This window comes from Dermochelys coriacea, chromosome 15 (assembly GCF_009764565.3).
Source record: "Dermochelys coriacea isolate rDerCor1 chromosome 15, rDerCor1.pri.v4, whole genome shotgun sequence".
Taxonomy (NCBI): Eukaryota; Metazoa; Chordata; order Testudines; family Dermochelyidae; genus Dermochelys; species Dermochelys coriacea.
The window spans coordinates 11,744,102-11,761,894 of NC_050082.1; the positions used below are offsets into that span (position 1 = coordinate 11,744,102).

Here is a 17,793-nt window from a genome sequence, read left to right on the forward strand (position 1 = left end):
TGCAGAGAACAGCTAGCTGGTAAGTCTGTCTGACAGTGCTATAAAACAGAAGTAGTAGACTGATCTGAGCAATTCTGGCTGCTAATCTTAACCCTGTTGATTTATGCTGTCCAGAATGAGGAACTCTGTGCTTAATTTTTAATATTTCAATAGAAGCTTAGATTTCAAAAAGGGTGGGATTGGTGGGGGTCTGTGCGTGTGTGAGAGAGAGAAACTGGGAATTTAGGGGATAGTGGTGGTTTTGTTAGAGGAATCCAAAGAAGTTTGGGGGAAATCGGGGCAACATTTCCAGAAGGAGCATGTTTCCTCTGCAGAAGTTAGTAAATGTTATCTAAACACATTATCTGGGTTATTCCATTGTCCTCCAAAGAATTATTGTGCCAGGTTTGAAGGCTAAGTATAATCCTTAAAATGTGAAACAAAGGGAGTTTGGTCCTGTGCTATGAGCATGTCGCACTGTCACCCTAACTAGGGAGTTGCTACAGCTGCCCTATAATATGTTCTATTAATTACAGCTGCGAGCGATTGAGATGGTTGTGTGCATGTTCCTTTTCCCATCAGCCATTGCTCCCTTTTCCTGCCTTTTAATTTGCCACGTGTCCTATCCCACCTCTTCTGTGGTATGTAAACATGTTGCTCACACCATTACGATATTGGCTGGCTGCCTTACAAGACTGAGCTCTTGGCATCCAGCATAAATGTGCCTGCATGGGCAGCCCATGGAGCTCCCAGCTTGTTCCAGCCTTGCAGTTGTCTGCCTCTTGCTAATCACTGGCTAATGGACACTGCAAGTTATTGCAGTTGACTAGGATGCTTTCATTTCCCTTGTCCCTTAAGGGTTATGGACAGACAAGGCTTTGAATGTGCTTTATTTCCAACCTTAGCTGGACCTGGAATTTCTCCAGGTTTAAAAAATAGCCCTTGGAATAAATAACTGCAAGCTAAAAAGAAGGATAGGATGTCAGTACATGGGAAACTGTGTGCTTATTCCATAGCCTCTCCCTTTTTATTCCATGATTGCTGATGCTCTTCTCTGTTGGGTGTGTCGGGGAGATCACCCAGGGGTCCTTCTACTGAACCATCTCCTTTTCCCTCCCCCTTCCGCTCCTGTCTCCTGCAGCTGCCTAAGGACTGAGCAACACAAAAGATACCTTGTTTGCTTGTTCCTCGACCCCAGCTGACAGCTCTGTTTAACGGTGTTTAGAATCTTTAGCTGCTGTTGCTGCCGCAGGAGCTGTGCGGGAAACCATTCAAGGAATCAATCCCTCTCTCCACATTGAAGCTGTATTTCTGGGCAGGGAGCCCAAGGACTCTTCCCCCCCAGTGATGTATAGCCCTCAAGCTGCTGTGATCCAGCAATACTTCTTTGGCCCCAGAAGACTTCCCTGGCAGGCCACCCTGTCGTTTGTTGATCTGCCAGGGGAGGTCACTACAGGATGGCTTGCGGGCGGGAATACCTTTGTCAACACTACACTTGAGTTGTAGCAAGACTTAATTTATTATTTAAGGGTGGGTTTTTATCAGACACGCTCTGCATAGGCCTAACTCTGCTCTCGTTGAAGTCAGTGGTAAAAAGTCCATTGACTTCGGTGGGAGCAATTACGCGAACACTGAGCCCTCTTGAAAACCCTACTCTTAAAGGTAAAATAAAATACTCATGGAGATCTGCACTGCTGTATGGCAGAGCTATGTGCTAAGTCTCTTGCTTCCTGGGCTGGAAGTGCTGTGGAGGCAGTGAGCTGAACCCTGTGGGCAAGTGAGCCCCTTTCATCCCTTCAGAGAGTCTACTCTGGAGGATGGCAGGTTTCATCCTTCCATCATTGTCTAATAAGGTGGGTTTATAGCCACGTATGAGACAAGGTTGGAGGTGGTGGTGGGTTTGTGTAAAGCAGAGGAGGTTTGCAGAGGATTCTGATAGGGATGGGAAGGAGCTCTGGGGGAACAGGGCCAAGGTAAAGATCAGCTTATCTTGTGTAATAAAAGAGAAGCGGTTTGTAAAACCTGTTTGGTGCTGCAGATCCGCTCAGCATGCGTTCTGCCGTACCTGTTTATAGAGGGGTGAATTAAGGATGGAATGGGGCTTTGACATAGAATTCTCTGTCTCAGCCGGCACCTTATCGTTATTTGAACATGGTCTGTATTGATGAAGCTTGAGCGAGAATTACTACTTTGACGAGTGTTCATTGAAAACTCTGAAGATGAGAGACCGAAACAAATCTTCTCTTGCTGCTTTTGTGTTTTCGCTGATAAGCTCCATGCATCATCTGCCAAGAAATTACCAGTCAGCAGCAGCGAGCAGACTGGCTTTCTGCTGGCATTGGTGATAGTCTCTGGCTCTTGCGCATATACTATTAATGATGGGTTATTCTGGATTTGCTCGAAATCAGGTGATGGGCTAGTTCTCTGATTTGGATCTAGTTTTTCTCTTTGCTTGCAGATGTATGGAAATGGCTGCCTGTAAAATGTCAGGTTCCACGCGTCTTGGTTTGTCACCTCTCTTCACTGTGTGGCAGTCACACCTAGGATTGAGGCCTCTTTGCATTTTAACATCCTGAATGTGTAAACTGCTGAAGTACTGTACATAAGGTGTCTCTAGGACTCTTTCCCCCTCCCCACCTTGTAGTACCTGGAAACTTTTGCAATAGGCAAAGGAATCTAAATCTGTTTGTTGTGTAAACTTAGTAAATCCTGAAAATGGCAAATCTTTATAGCTGTTTGGCTGGCATTTTTGGGACACTGCCTGCGTGAAGCCAGTGAGAGTAATGCCTTGTAAAATGCCAGCTCTGCTGTAAGGAAGGTGGGTGTGTGACTCAGGCGCAAGGACATGTTTCATTTATGTGTATGTGTTCGAGACTGCTTCTGGGATGGGGGCAGCTGGCATTTCTCTGTGTATGGGATATGCCAGGTGGTCTCTGGAAGAAGTGTGATCAGTAGAACTCTTTAGCCTGCACCTCATTTATAAAAGGTCTGCAACACCTGATCTTTTTATATAATCCTCCATCAAGATGAACTTTGGGGTCTGTCCAAAATGCAGCCTGGCACAGCTGAGCCCTTGTGCCAAAAGTGCACACCTGTGTAAACTGCAAGAGCCATTTGTTCCTTTCTGCTGACAGAAAGATCCAAGGATGACATGCTATGCAGAAGACCTAGCAGAAGCCCTAAGGAAAATGCACCCATCTCACACTGTATCTGCAAAGCTTCAAAAGCCTTTTCACTTAGCTTCGGTTCAATTGATGGGAGACACCAAGGGAGAAGTTTGTGATGTTTTGTTGTGTTGTCTTCCCCACCCCCGAGACAGGAAGCAGAGCGGAGGAGAAATCCAGAGATGTGAAGCTTGGAACTGTTATTTTTAGAGGAGTGGGAGCTAATAGACCTGACTTCATATGTGTCTATGACTGGTGGTGTGTGGAGGTGGGAGGTGGTGCTGTGGGAAAAATTTCACCTGAGGCGCAAGTCTAAACAAATAGTCACCCTCATGGAGCAGGGTTCTGTTTTAGGCATTCAGGCTTAATCCAAATTGACACCAACTATGCAGAAGTCTCTAGCTGTATTTCTTCCTTCCACGCAGCAAACACACATACAGAATGTGCAGAAAAAGCTGTACAAACTGAAATAAACCACTCTCAAACTAAAGTCAGTGTTTCATCTAGTTTTATTGAACTGGATTTTAAATTGATTTAAATTGATGCAACGTTCTTATGCAGACAAATCCTGAGACAGGATAGTGTTTGATCTTGAACAGGACATGCTCTGGAGGGAGGTCTCCATGGATGTAGCAATCAGTTTTTAGCTATTATGAAGCTGGATTTATAATCTGAAATTAGCATTATATCTTGGTATATTGTGCCTTTTATTTTACTTTAAAGTAACATTTCCCTGCTGAGCTGATCTCATTGGCTTATGGCTTTGTCAGCCACTAGTACAAGGGCCATCTTCAGGTTGGAGATGGGAACTGGGTTGAAGGGTGATTTGATAAATGACTCTGGGGACGTCTCAGCAGCATAATTTGACTATGGACAAGTGGGTTGACTTCTTGTGCTGGTGCAACGAGGCACCATTTGCACAGTGCAGTCCAGTAGGAATGTCCAGCTGTTCTGCCTTCCCCTTTGGCCTGTATTCTTCACTCTGGGAGTGTAGTTGGCTCTCTGTGAGAGCTAAAATAGTAGAAACCTTTTTATTAGTTTAATATTTAATCCCTGGGGGCTAAGAAGATGGGATCCAAATTGTAAAATTTGGAGTTGCTCGCTCTTTTTTTTTTTTTTTTTTTTAATGGCATTTAGTCTGTGAATCTGTATGGGACTGTGTAAGCATGTGGGACTCACTCCTGCAGCTCCTCCTGCTGGTGTCCTGGGAATTAGCTCTACTTCCAGGCTTGGAGCGCCCTCTGCAAGCCAGTGTCCTGCTTACTCCAGGCTCCCATGTCCCTCCCGGACGCGGTGCCCCTTGTGCACTGGGGTGCTGCCCCCTGGCAGTAAGTCCTCACTTGCAGGGTCTCCCCACCAAGGGGAACTCCCACCCCTATCCTCGCCTCGCCTCAGTCTTTGGCTACTGCCCAGTCATTATCTAGCCTCCGTTCACTGGGGCAGACTGCAGTATATAAGCTACTCATCACAGGCAAAGGGGGTTTGGACCTGCTGCCTCTGCCTACCCATGGGCTGCCGCCCCCTGCAATCCCAATACCTACCTGCCTTCGACTAGGCCGCAGCTTGAGGGATTTCTAGGCCAGAGCTCCGCAAGCTTTCCCCCAGCCCTGCTCCACTCTAGGCACTTGGTTAGGCTCCCCAGCAGCCAGACGCTTTTCTCATAATCATAGAAATCTTACTTCTGTTACACAATGTTGCAACTCATGGTTTTTATCCTGAATCTCATAAGCATAGAATATCAGGGTTGGAAGGGACCTCAGGAGGTCATCTAGTCCAACCCCCTGCTCAAAGCAGGACCAGTCCCCAATTTTTGCCCCAGATCCCTAAATGGCCCCCTCAAGGATTGAACTCACAACCCTGGGTTTGTTTAGCAGGCCAATGCTCAAACCACTGAGCTATCCCTTCCCCCACTCTCTCTACAGGCAGAGAGTCTGTTTGGACTCCTGGCTCGCAGCCTCTTATAGGGGCCAGCTGGGCCTGATTTGGGCATGGCCTCAGCTGTTGCTGCCTTCCTCAGTCAGCCCAGGCTTCTTGTCCCCAGCCACAGCCCTCTCCGGGGTTGTTCTAAGTCCCTCAGGGCAGGAGCGGGTGCCTACCCTGCTACAGACTGTCATCAGCCAGGGTGCTCATCCTTTGAGGTGGCATCTTTCTTTTTTGGTTTAAGTTGGCGCTAGGTGAGTGATCTTCAGAACCTGCTCCATGGCTCCATCAACTCTCCCTTTCATAAATCCAGTTTACTTAAGCACTTGTGGCTCTTCCATTGCGCTATAGCCTGATGCTCTCCTCATAAGAGGGCAGAGGGCAAAAGAGGTTTTACCACAGCCATAATCCCCAGCCAGATGGTCTTTCTGGTGTTGAAAAACCATTTTGTACTCCCCAGGAGGCTAATGTCTTCAGAATTTGGTGAATAACTCTGTTATGGCTACAGCTGTAATAGGCTGTAATTGCAAACAAATACGAGTTGGTATGAGACACCACTTTTGTGTAATATGTAATGTAATATGTGACCATGTTTTATTGGTAGAGGTGGCTGTCTGGCCTTATGCTCTGTGTTGCTATGATTCTGAAAAGCAGCTTTCCAAGGAAACCTGACTGTCTCACGGACTTAATGCAAGATAGATAGGGCACTCTTCCTTACTCTCCCCCTCGTAGAGGTGTAGTTCTGCCCTTGCTGTGAAGAGGGAAGATGAAGTAAGGTGAGGTGCTCTGGGACTTTGCAATTTGATGCGCTGCACTGCATATGTGTGTTTATTTTTGAGAGATTCATGAGAGGGACTTCTGCCATCCAATCAGGGCAAATCCTTCCCGTACAGTTCATCAGGAACAAAGTTTTCTTCCTAACCCATCTCTCTCTTCCTCTCATATACCACATCAAAAAAACATTGTCAGAAGAATGTGAAAGTTGGATGGTTAGCTACACTAATATCAAAATGATTAAGTTAAGGTTGAACAAGTACCCTTACTGCTGATTCCCTGTCTGTTTGCATTTCCTAGGGGGAGAGGGGTTGGTTTAAATTAAAAAAAAAATGGTGTACTATACATGAGGTGATTCAGTAAGGCACTGGAATGCTCTACCCAATGCACCATCTGAGCTCTGCAAGAGAGAGCTCTGATCCTGTGGCCTTAGGAGCCATGCAACTTTCACCTTCCAAAGTATGCAGGGGTGTGTGTAGAAAACTTTGTGCACCCTGAACATGAAGTCCTCATCTCCACCAGGCTTCCACCACTACTCATGCAGTGAAATGAGGCAAGGGCTCCTACAGAACTTCCTTCATTGCTTGCATTCGCTGAGGGCTTGTCTACACTGCGACATTGTCGACAAAATTTTTGTCTTTCACAGGTACTTAAAAAAGCCTCCCCACGAAAGACAAAAGTTTTGCCAACGCAAGTGGCAGTATGAATGTGGCTTTGTCAGCAGGAGCACTCTCCTGCCGACAAAGCTAATGCTGGTCGCAGGGCTGGAAGTATTTTGTCTTCAAAAAGGCCAACAAAATACCGACTGAGAGCATTCACACACAATGACGCAGCCTTATTGCTAAAAGCTGCAAAGTGTAGACAAGCCATAAATGTTTCCTTGCACAGCTAGGTTATTCATTGATGTGTGTGCAATATGACCTTTCTTATCTGTGTACTTATGAACTAAATGAGAAAGTGTACAAATTGTTCTGATCATATGCAGCACATTCAGGGGCTCACAAAGCTGTCAAATCTCAATAATTTTTCAGCTAGTTGCCCAAGGGCACTTCTCTTCATTGAAGGTTATTTCCCTGCTCAATTTTAATTTCTAACCCCAGCACTTTCTGTGCCACAGCTGTTCAAAAAGTTGTTGCAAGATTTTTTTTTTATAACTGGCCAAGTGCATTTTAAATTTGTTTTTCCACTTTCCCTGTACTCAAAAATGGTAGAACTGTTTTGGCTCACACTTTTCAGAAAAAGTAAATCACTTTTGAGGAGACCAAGACTGGAAATTTTAAGCCTGAGAGTCGAATATTTCAGAAAGTTACGTGCGACTCAAACCAGGGACTTAGCTTAGAAATCTCTTTGCAACTGTGACCATAGCTTTTGTGCTATGCTGCCATGTGCCTGATCTTAGAGATCTTTTTCCATCTGAAGCTGGGAAATCTTGCTTTGAACATCGTTGTTATTGCAGTTGCCATGTTGGCATCTGACCTCTGGAGTGTGGCAGTAAACTTAAGCATCCTTCATGTGTACCGCTCTTAGAAGGTGAGACGGGTGGTTGCATCTGATGAAGTGAGCCGTAGCTCACGAAAGCTTATGCTCAAATAAATTTGTTAGTTTTTAAGGTGCCAAAAGTACTCCTTTTCTTTTTGACCATAGCTATTGCTAGTGCTCCAGCTATAATAATTAATATCTGATAAGATGGAATTACTTGGATCGCTACTGGAGAGGATCATCACAACAGTTTCTTTAGCAGTGAATAACAGTTTGGAATAGAAAACAAAGGAGAATGCTCGATTCAGCTGAAATGTTAGATGGCATTTCTGGGGACAGAACATACTCTTCCAGCATTGAAGCATTATCTCAGCTGTTTGACTATGACTTTCCCAAATCTTGACAGTCTTTTGTGCTATGCTGCCATGTGCCTGATCTTAGAGATCTTTTTCCATTTGATGCTGGGAAATCTTGCTTTGAACATCATTGTTATTGCAGTTGCCATGTTGGCATGTGTCCTCTGGAGTGTGGCGGTAAACTTAAGCGTCCTTCACGTGTACTGCTCTTAGAAGGTGAGACGGGTGGTTGCTGAGATCTAGGTGGGTGGCCAGCTAGCCTTCTCTGTGTATCTCTCAAAATGGGCATTTTTTATTATTCCAGGAAAAAACCTCTGTGGCAGGCTCCAGTCAGAGTACTGGCTGCTAGGTAAAGTATGAAAGCATGCTAAAAAATTGTACCTATTGCGATATAAATAGAGGGAAACCAACAAGTCCAGAGTTTGGACTAAAATTCCATTTGGAATGTGCTTGTGCTATCTCTGTGCAGCATCACATGCTGTAAGTGCACCAAATTACTTTCTTTTCACACCCCCTTCCCATACAGTGCCATGATTTAAGAACAAAATAAGAGCCAGGACTTGGAATTTCCTGACTTTTGTTGCCATACTATAGTGACAGTTTATTTTTAAATCTAATTTTTGGCCTTTAATTTCCTTCAGTTTGTCTCTGTTTAAAGTAGTCTTTAAATACTGCTGTCGGTACCTTCTAGCAGTGGGTCAGACAAAACTGGTTTCCCCATCCATTGCGCTACCCGTACAAGCACCTTTGCTTCAGAGGTTTATTTGAGCTTGGAGCCTGGCTCATGACCTCAAGGCTTGGCAACCTGCAGAGAAAGGAGTCTGAGCTAGGCCTACTGCAGAGCAGCACAGCGAATGTGGCTGCTTCTAGGCTGGCCTAAGAAGCGTGTCAGGGCATGTTACTTTCCAAAAAATGATTATATACTTTAGCTATTTAAACTCATTTTTATGAAAGAGTAGAGAGGTTTCTTCTGTCCTCCAGGAACTGAAGTCTGGCTCATTTTTGATCCCAGAATCTCTTTCGCATTGATTAACCCTTACTACTGAGCTGAGACTGATCTAGGAAGCTTTTATTTCCCCCCCGATTCCCAGTTTGTGAAGTTCGAGATTCTCCTTACTTGCATTCTACTGTGGTTGGTAGGCAACAGGTGCAAAATAATAAAGCTCCTGCCCTTATCTCTAGCTGACACAACTGAAAGGGAGGGCTTATCTCTCCACTTCATGTGTCCTAGAGGAAGCAGGGCTGGGGCAGTGAATCCCAGCCTGTGACAACAGGAAAACCCAGGATTTGGCTCTAAAGAGAGAGTAAGAGAATAATAACCTCCAAACAATTGGAATCTGTATAAAGTGACCACAGTGCTATTTGCCATGTGCCGCGGCCTGTTCCCATTGCAAGCACAGGTTCCCAGGGTTTGAGCCCTCTCATGCTGAATCGGCACTTTGGCAGCAGAACCTTGAGGTCAAAAGATCATCTTTCTACAGATCTTTCTATTTAAATGTCACCTGAGAAGCACACATGGCAGGCTGTAGTTTGGAGTAACACTGGAGATGGCTGGGCTCTGGAAGACTGCCTGGGTGCATGTACATGGAACACCCAGTTACGAGCTGGCTATGTTTTCTTGTATGGAGGTCATTGTCTCATGTTGCTATGCCCTTGACAGCTGAATATGATGTTGTGCGACAGAGCATGATTCTAATGGTCATGGGAAGCCCTACTTTCAAACACCAAACGGGGAGTGTGAGGGGGACAAGTAGTTAGTGTCTCATCCCTTGTTACCTGAAGGTGCCATGTCATCCCTGCGTGAATTAGCAGCGAATCCTGGGAAAGGGCTGCAAAGTGCTTGCAGTCACATTGCAAGAGTGGCTTGAACAGAGAGCTCAGGAAAATTCGTATTTCTCGTTCATAAGCTTTAGGGCTTTTCTCTGACATGTTCTCCCCTCCATATCCCACTAAACAAGCTGCGGTTTACTTGGCATTGCTGCAGGGCAGGCTGTGGTTTTGGGGCCACTCTAGGAAGGGTCAGATTGTGATTTCACAGGTACTTACTAAGTAGCAGATTGGAGCGTGGAGTTTCGCTTGGTGGTGATGAGGGGCTGGGGATGGAAGGGCAAAGTTTACAGTCTGGACAGGTCATGCTCTTAGCCTGAGGATACTAGCTGTGGTTTTACTTGTTTGCAGCTTCTTGAGTCTTCAGGTGATGCAACAAAGAGCTCATGCTTAGTAATGCTTGAGGGCTCTTTAATTACCCCCCCCCCAAAAGTCAGTTTTCCCTTCACTTCCTTTTTCTTTAAATCATGGGTATCCTCTTCCTTCTCCTGTGCTGTAGCCCTACTTTCAAACACCAGTCCATGGCCCTTGCATCCTCTCAGCTGAACACCATCTGGGATTCTCTTCAGAGCCTGCGAGTGCAACATCTCATTGGGTGCAGGGGGTCTTTGTCCAACAATGTGAGGTATACATGAATCCAGATCCCCAGTCTCCCACAGTGCAGAGATATCGCCTCTAGGACAACCCATCTGGGTGAATGTGTATGATAAATCTACTTGATGAACCTATCTGTGTCTTCCCAGACCATGACTCTATAGAGCCCAATCCCCTGGGTTTCATCAGAGGTGGATCATGTATAACAGCTTGAGCTGGGAGAGGTGGAGCCAAAATTCTGATGCAGGGTTAGGGTTAGCAGCTGAGGACAGGGTTCCTTTATGAGCAGCAGAAGAAGGAGAGGGCTGAAGGTATCCTGAATTTAGATTAAGTGATAGAAAAATCATTGTCTTCAACATCCTTTGTTTTCATTGTGAAGAGCTGGCAGGACCTGAATAGTGGAGGACATATGGGATTTTCAAAGGAGTCTAAGAAAATTGGGAGCCTAAATCCCTTTGAATTTCAGTGGGAGCTGACCCTATGGGAGTTGGGTACCTCTTTAAAAATGCCAGCTATAGATCTTAATGAAAATGACTCTTTAGTGATTAGAACATAGTGCTGCTTCCTGAGGTATGGAGGTAGGTATTAAGTGCTCGTTCACTCGAAGTAGGAAAGCCATGGTTTCATCTGCACTGTGATATCAACCAGGGATTGGGGCTCAGTTAAAACTCGGTTGTCCCCCAGTACAGTTGGAGCGTGGCTTGGCTTTCCCATCTGCTATGTCTCGGACCAGTGCCACAAGATTGGATGTTGTAGGGCTGTAGCATGGTTCACAAACATGATTAAAATGTTGTTCAGTCCCATCTACACTGCAGGACTAGAACTATATGTTATTCACATTGGGGATAGCTACCATGAGATGTAAGTATTCTGAGCAGTATCGCAGGGGCGGGCGCTCTTACTGTTGCAGAATGTGATTGGAGGGAAGTAGCTGTTGTGGGGGTGGGTACACTCTGGGTGGGACTATGAGATTGGAGATGCTTCGCTCTGGGGTAATGCAGCATGGGTGGGTGCTTTCAGTATAGCAAAGTGTGGCTGGACAAAAGTCAGTTGCACGGGACAGGCAGGCACTCCCCTTCATCTCTCCTTGTGCTTTGTAGTTCTAGTCTCTGTTGTTCTTCTGCAGGCTGAAGTGGAACAAAAGACACGTTGCTTTTTACGATGTCTCAAAGTGCAAAGAGATTGTATGTCTGCTGTTCAGCCCTGCCCTTCTCTGCCCGCCCTGTTGAGTGGCAGATCGGCCAGATGGTCACTAACAGCATTGTGGCTCCTTCCTGGTACCAGGTTTTCTAGGATGGATGGTAAGGGATTTGTTACCACTGGGCATGGCTGTATGGGCAGCCTTATAGTATGAGGCTTTGGCTTATGTGATCCTCATGTTCTGCTGCTCTGTATATTTTTAACTGATTTCTGAATTAGGAATTAACATTCATTAATTAACAGAGTGAATTAACATGTGTTCCTGCACGCTCCTTCACATTTCTGTCTGTGCTATCAAATCAGTCAGCCCCTGTCATACTAGTAACACAGAGTAGTGTATATCCCTTGCCAAAGCCTCTCATAAGCCTTGTAAGTTTTCAGCTGATGGTTAACCAAAGGTTTGTTTGGGTAATAGTTCTATTTATTTTGCTGTCCTGTACCCTCCTGTAAGGACCTACAGGCTCTTTCTTCCAGGGATATCAGAGAACTTTGCAAATGTTAACTACCTGAGCCTCTGAACACTTCTAGGAAGTAGGCATTATCTGAATTTTAAAGATGAGGAAACTGAAGCATGGAAAGAGACTCTGACTTGCCCAGAATCATACATTGAGTTAGTGGCAAAGGCAGGATAGAACCCGGGGGTCCTGACTCCCGATCCGCTGCTGTAAAATCTATATAATGTTCTCTCTAGTCATGGCCTGCATGACTCTTCTTTACATGCATCTTGATAAAAGAAAGGAAAATTAAACATAATACAAATCATATTTATTGAGAGATCAAAGGAAATGAGAAGTTGGTGCTGTTAGATACTTTGTGCCTGTTCACATGAAGATACCTGGGCTGCTTCCCCAGCAGACCGAGAGAAAGTTCTGTGACATAGAAGCCTAAACAATGAGAGACAAGAAGAGAGAGAAGGATTTTGCGTCCTGAACTGTCCTAATAGTCTGTCTTGGCAAGCTCTGGCAGTGTGGACCCCCTTTATTTGTAAGGACACTTGCACAAAGCATTACTTTTTGTTGAGTTTCCTGTTGAGAGGGATTGAGAGACATTTTAATACAACTTTGCAAGGCTTGGGCTATATGTCCTGGTGCCTATGTGCTGAGCTAATCCCATACTCCTTCCATCATCCAATCCCTTTGTGAGCCTGTCTCACTAGCCCACCCGTTATTTCATGGATTTCTGTCACTTTGCTTTTTTCTGGTGTACCTTTCAGTGCACCCCAGATTGTTCCAGCACGTGTGCTTGGTTTGGGAGGGGTATGTATAACATGTGCTGAGATATCTCAGCCATACCAGAAGTTCCAACCTTGGCACTGTCTATACAACCTACGTGAAGAGATTCCAGGCTTTCACAGTGATTAAATTGGGATGATGATGGATGTGGTAGAGAAGGAGTCAAGTGGCCTTAAAATGGAATCTGAGGTTACTCTCAGTAGGAAGGTTGCAGCTTACTGGGTACCACTGACTGAACAGTAGAGTCTGCTGTGCATGTCTTCAGGGTACTGAGAAGTTCTTCGTTCTGATGGGATTAGAGTATGGAATAGAGAACTAGTGACAAATTTCACTCTCACAAATGATATTGATCATGAGGGGTGGTGGGATGTTCTGTTTATCTCCAGGCTAGAGTGGTTGCACGTATAGTGCTTTAATGTTACTTGTCCCTGGTTCCATCTCCTGTGGCACTCTTAGTCTCCAACAGTCTAGGGAGTCTGGAAGCTGCTTCCTGTCTTGGTTTCCCTTGTGCCAGGAGGTTCTCCCTTCTCCAGCTGTCCTTTTTAGGGAAGCCATATCCTCTCTTGTTCTCTCTCTCGAGTGAATTTTCTGTGCCAATAACCCAGCTGCTCTGATTTTATCATTGTTTTGAATTCCTTCCTCACCCTCCTTAGGAGAGATGGGCATCCCAGAGGCATGTGCCAGTCATGCTCAATTCTGACCACAGGCTGCTCTGCCCTGTGCTGATGCCATGTGCTGGAAAACTAATGTTTCTGCACTACACATATGTAAGTGAATTGTTGCCTGTCTTGGCAGTAGCTAGTAAACAACCCTGGTAACATGTTAGCAAACTGACCTTAAAGATGTGCCCCCATTCAGTCACTCACATCTCTTGTCTCTTCTTTTCTCAAGTGCAGCAGGTGCTTACAAAGGCGCTTCAATAGCGCAGACTTCCTGCAGAGTCCAGGCTAGCATGCGGTTCACTGGGAAATTGTCTAGGTATGAAATACTCGCATTTTGGGGTGAAAGTGTTGAAAGAATGTTCAGTGTCTGGGTAGATGGTTCGCCTGTGGGAAGAAGGGTGTTCCATGGGTGGAATCATTTCCCATTGTAACAACTGAATTCTTATAACAGCCCTGCCATTAGCACTGCACCTGCCTGTCAGGAGCCCAGGTTCACCTCTTCTTCCCTTTTCATCTCCTCTGTGTGTGGTCCAGACTTCTAAGGTGATGGTAGCCAAGAAATCTCAACTTCCTCCGTCCAAGTGGTTATATAGAACTTATAGCAGCAGATGATTGATTCAACCAAGCTCTTGTTCAATGTCTTGACAGGACAATTCTCATGGGTTTTTGTAATGGGGGGGAGATATTTATATTTATATGTTTTTCTCTTGGGGACGAGCACTTGTCTTTGCTCTAGCATGAGAACAGGGGGAGATCAGTGCTGGAAACCAGGAAAAGGCCTTGAAAACCAGCCCTGCTGTTGGATTGTAAGTGATTGTGGTGATGGGAAATGCTAATATTCAGTTCCACTTGGTGAAGCAAAATTGGACGCTATTGCCATTTAAAGCAGAAGCTCAGTAGTGAGTTACCCAAGGCCGTTCCCTCCTCTTCTCCTATTGAACTCGGTTAACCACAGGCAGTGGAGAAAAAGATTTAAAATATCCACCAGCCAGATGGTCTGAGACCTGACATAAAAGCCTCTATTCGTGGCTGCATGTTTTTGGTTTTTTGTTTTAAATATATATCTTGCATACAGTGTTTGGGCTCATCACTTTGGCCATTTGATATGATGGAAAAGGGAATATGGTGTTTTGAGACCAGGCGCATAACCCATAACTGGCTGAGTGCATGGTGCCTGCAGCAATCTGACGAGCAATGCAATCATGGCCTTCCATTGTTCACAGGCCTTCAGATGTGGAGGGCTGTGTGCTGTGCCCACGCTGGAGCATTCTCGGATTCCCTGTATCATGTGACCAGCGCTCAGTAGGAGGAGAGAATTTTTAGTGGGCTTCCAGGGAGGCCAAGAGCCTTTTGTAATGCTCTCTGTGCAGAACGTACTTCTGATAAAAGTGCAGCATGCAGCGTCCTGCCAGGCTGCTTGCACTATGCCCTTTGGCCTCAGCCTGGATTTGGGTACAGTGATGGAGTATAGTACCCATCTGGGTCTTGTGGACTCTGGACACCGGGGTGAGAATATTCAGACTCAGAAACCCTTCCCTGTCCTGTGCTTGTTGGAAGGATTCAGGGGCCAAGTAGGAAAGAGCTAAGTATGTGGGAGGTCAAGGCAGCTGGAGGTCATGGGCAGCCAGGCCCAGCTGCTTTACATACCAGGCTGGAAGAAACAGTAGGGAGAGGTGAGGCTGCCCTAGTCTCGGGGAGAATCCTGGAGGAGGACCGTTTCTATTTGTACCTTGGAGAGAAGGCCATTAATTCGGGACTGTTTATGTTCTTGAAAGGGAAGTCAGGCCTAGATCATGTCTGGATGAGAGACTTTATACAGTGCTGGAAACTGCATATTTTGAGGTTCACAGTTACAAATTTTGGAGGGGGCTGTGGAGTTGTGGTCCCTGTCCCAAGGCTCACTCTTGAAATATGTGCAGCGCACCACAGTTGGTGAATGTGGACAAGGTGTGTGGTACCTGCATTTCCACTCTCCTGGCTGAGATTTCCACCCACCTGCTGAAAAATGGCACCTGTAAGTAATGATCTCATTAAACTGGGTGGAAGAACACACACATCCTGGCAGTGGCCATCAACGAGTGCCCTGAGAGCATAAAGTTCCCCTGTCTCACATGCCTACCCAAAGGGCAGGAGGAAGGGATAATATCCCTCATAAGTAGGCACTATTGGGTTAAGAGCTGTTCAGCAGACAGCTGGCATTTGCAGTGTTATTACTTTCATTTAGCAAGACCCCCTGCTGTACTGACTGCTTTTCCCGGATCCTCAAAGGGGGATAATTCTTGACTAGAGTGTGCTGGGTTGTTATGCCTCTGTTACCCAGCTTTTTCTGGGAGAGGTGCCAGCCTGGCATAAAGAGCCCCCTCTGAGAGTGGCTGATAGTCAGTAATCCCTTTAGAGAAGTCTGTGCACCATGAGGCAGCTGTGCTGCAGTTCCTGCTGTTTCTAAATATTGCTTTTCACCCCGTGGCCTCTTCCCGAGTCCCACAGTGAACTCGGCTTCCCAGAAGCTACTCGGAGAGGGAATAACGCCTGCGGTTCTCTAGAGACCCATCAGTGCTCATCTTCCCCTGTGGGAGGGAACTGCCATAGTTGCAGGCTCATCTGTTATGCTCAAACCCAGGTAACCAAGACACGGCAGCAGCAACAGCACTTTGTGGTTACCTACTGAATGTCCCCTGTGTGAGCACTTCAGCTCCTGAGAAGCCCTATTCCATTCCCACAGCCTTTGCTCCTGGGACTTGCCTCTCCTGAGGCAGAGCAGCAGTGTGTGACCTCTGTGTAATTGCACTCTGCAGGATAAACCCTCTCGGGGAAGCTTTGGAGGAAGGGCCTTGCTTTAAGGTCCACTGGCTTGCCTATATCTAATCTGGGGAGCAATAGATAAAGCAAGTCAATTGGGAATGGGACCTTGAGACATTAACTAGTGTGTAACGTTGTAGACTTAGAGACCATGTCTAGCTAATTTGCTACAGATGCTTCCTTTAGAAATGGATCACTAGGGTGAGATTTGTTTGCACCTCCTCCCCAGCCCAAGCTTCACAATGGATCAAGTGCTGGTCACATGTGGATGGAACACTCTAACTAACCTCAGTGGAGTATAGTTTTTCCCATTCATGCTGGAGGATGCTTCCTAACAAAGGTGCACCAGAAAGGTTCATGGGTCTATCTGCCTTGTGTGAGTTGGTAGGTAGAAAGGCACCGTAGCTCCACTCAGGCACATATCATCTTGCACAATGAATTCTGCTTTCACCCTTGTGAACAAAATAAGCTATTAAGATCCATTAATGTGCATGGATCGTCTGTTCAGGCTCGTGTGGGTCTCTTGAGTGTTTTTGTTTCCTGGCTGCTATGTTTGAAGATATAAAGAAGGAGCAACACTTTGTTTTTTCTCCCTTGTGTCTTGTAAAACAAAAAAAAAACGAAAAAAAAACCCAGGATATTCCTGCAAATACAACTGAGGGCAAAACTATCATTCAGCACAGCCGGATTTTCTTTCCAGTGGATCGCCATCCTCTTTATAATGGCCCTTAACATATTTGATGACTATTTACCAGGTCCCCCACACAATCTGCTTTTCTCAAGACTAAACCTGCCCCCTTTTTTTAACCTTTCCTCACAGGTCAAATATTCTAAACTTTTATCACTTTTTCAGAGCTCTCATCTGGACTCTCTCCAATTTGTCCTCATCTTTCCCAAAGGGCGGTGCCCCTGGACACAGTACTCCCGCAGAGGTCTCACCAGTGCCGAGTAGCACAGGACCGTTGCCTCCTGTGTCTTTCATACGACGCTCCTGTTAATACACCTCAGCGTGACGTTAGCCTTTTTTGCAAGACAACTTAGCCGTTGCTGTTACACTGTCACTAGCAGCAGCATTTTTATTATTAATCCCAGGAAATGTAGCTGTACACAGGGACTCTGCAGGGAACAAGACCCTGTGCTGCTGAACAGTATTGGCTTCGTGCAGCTGAGTGTCAGAACTGCTGTTTCACGGCTGCATCAAATAGTTTGGAGCTTTAAGGCTTGACCAAGCATCAAGCCAGCACATCTTCCAAGTTTCTGTAATAGTCCTAGTAAAGCAGGGCCTAAATATAGCATCGTTGCAGAAGTGTCCCTTTATTTTTTCCCCTGGCTGTGTTTATTTGCTTCTGATTTTACATTTGCTCTGTTTAAAAGAGGGCGGAGGTTTTCTATGTCCTAGTGAAATACTTCAAAGTGCATCCAACTGCTGTATGAAAGAGGGGTGATTAAAATAAGTAAATAAATATTCTATAATGGGAACAAAGATACAAGGCTCTTGGCCTTTAGAGTTGCCAGCAAACCACAGCTGTGCTAAGTGCAGGAGTGTGATGATGGTTCTTGGTGCGTAGTGTGCTATTCAGCAAGAGGATTAGGTGTATGCATATAGATGGCACTGCATGGGATATAAAAGTGACTGTGTGTCTGGCTGATCATTTCAGGAACACCTTTCTTCCACCACACCTCCTTTAAAATGGTCTGCCAGATCAGAAACCATGTCTAGTAGAAAGTGATGTCAGATTGTTCCTGCATCTTGCAGATTTTGCTGACCCACAGGACTGGGGTTATTTCAGCCCTTTCCCCTTTCCAG

General features: G+C 45.7%; 1 protein-coding gene across 2 annotated transcripts in view; it reads left to right on the forward strand.

The window, feature by feature from the left end:
- The window catches only part of BCR (BCR activator of RhoGEF and GTPase), a 129,728-nt gene that overhangs the window by 32,639 nt on the left and 79,296 nt on the right, over positions 1–17,793 (forward strand). The window contains exon 1 of one of the 2 annotated variants that reach the window (XM_043497869.1): positions 5,296–5,317. The exons of the other annotated variant lie outside the window; for it this stretch is intronic. The gene's annotated coding sequence lies outside the window, so the exon portion shown is untranslated. Of the gene's footprint in view, positions 1–5,295; positions 5,318–17,793 lie in introns of those variants that run through there. 2 annotated transcript variants of the gene reach the window in all.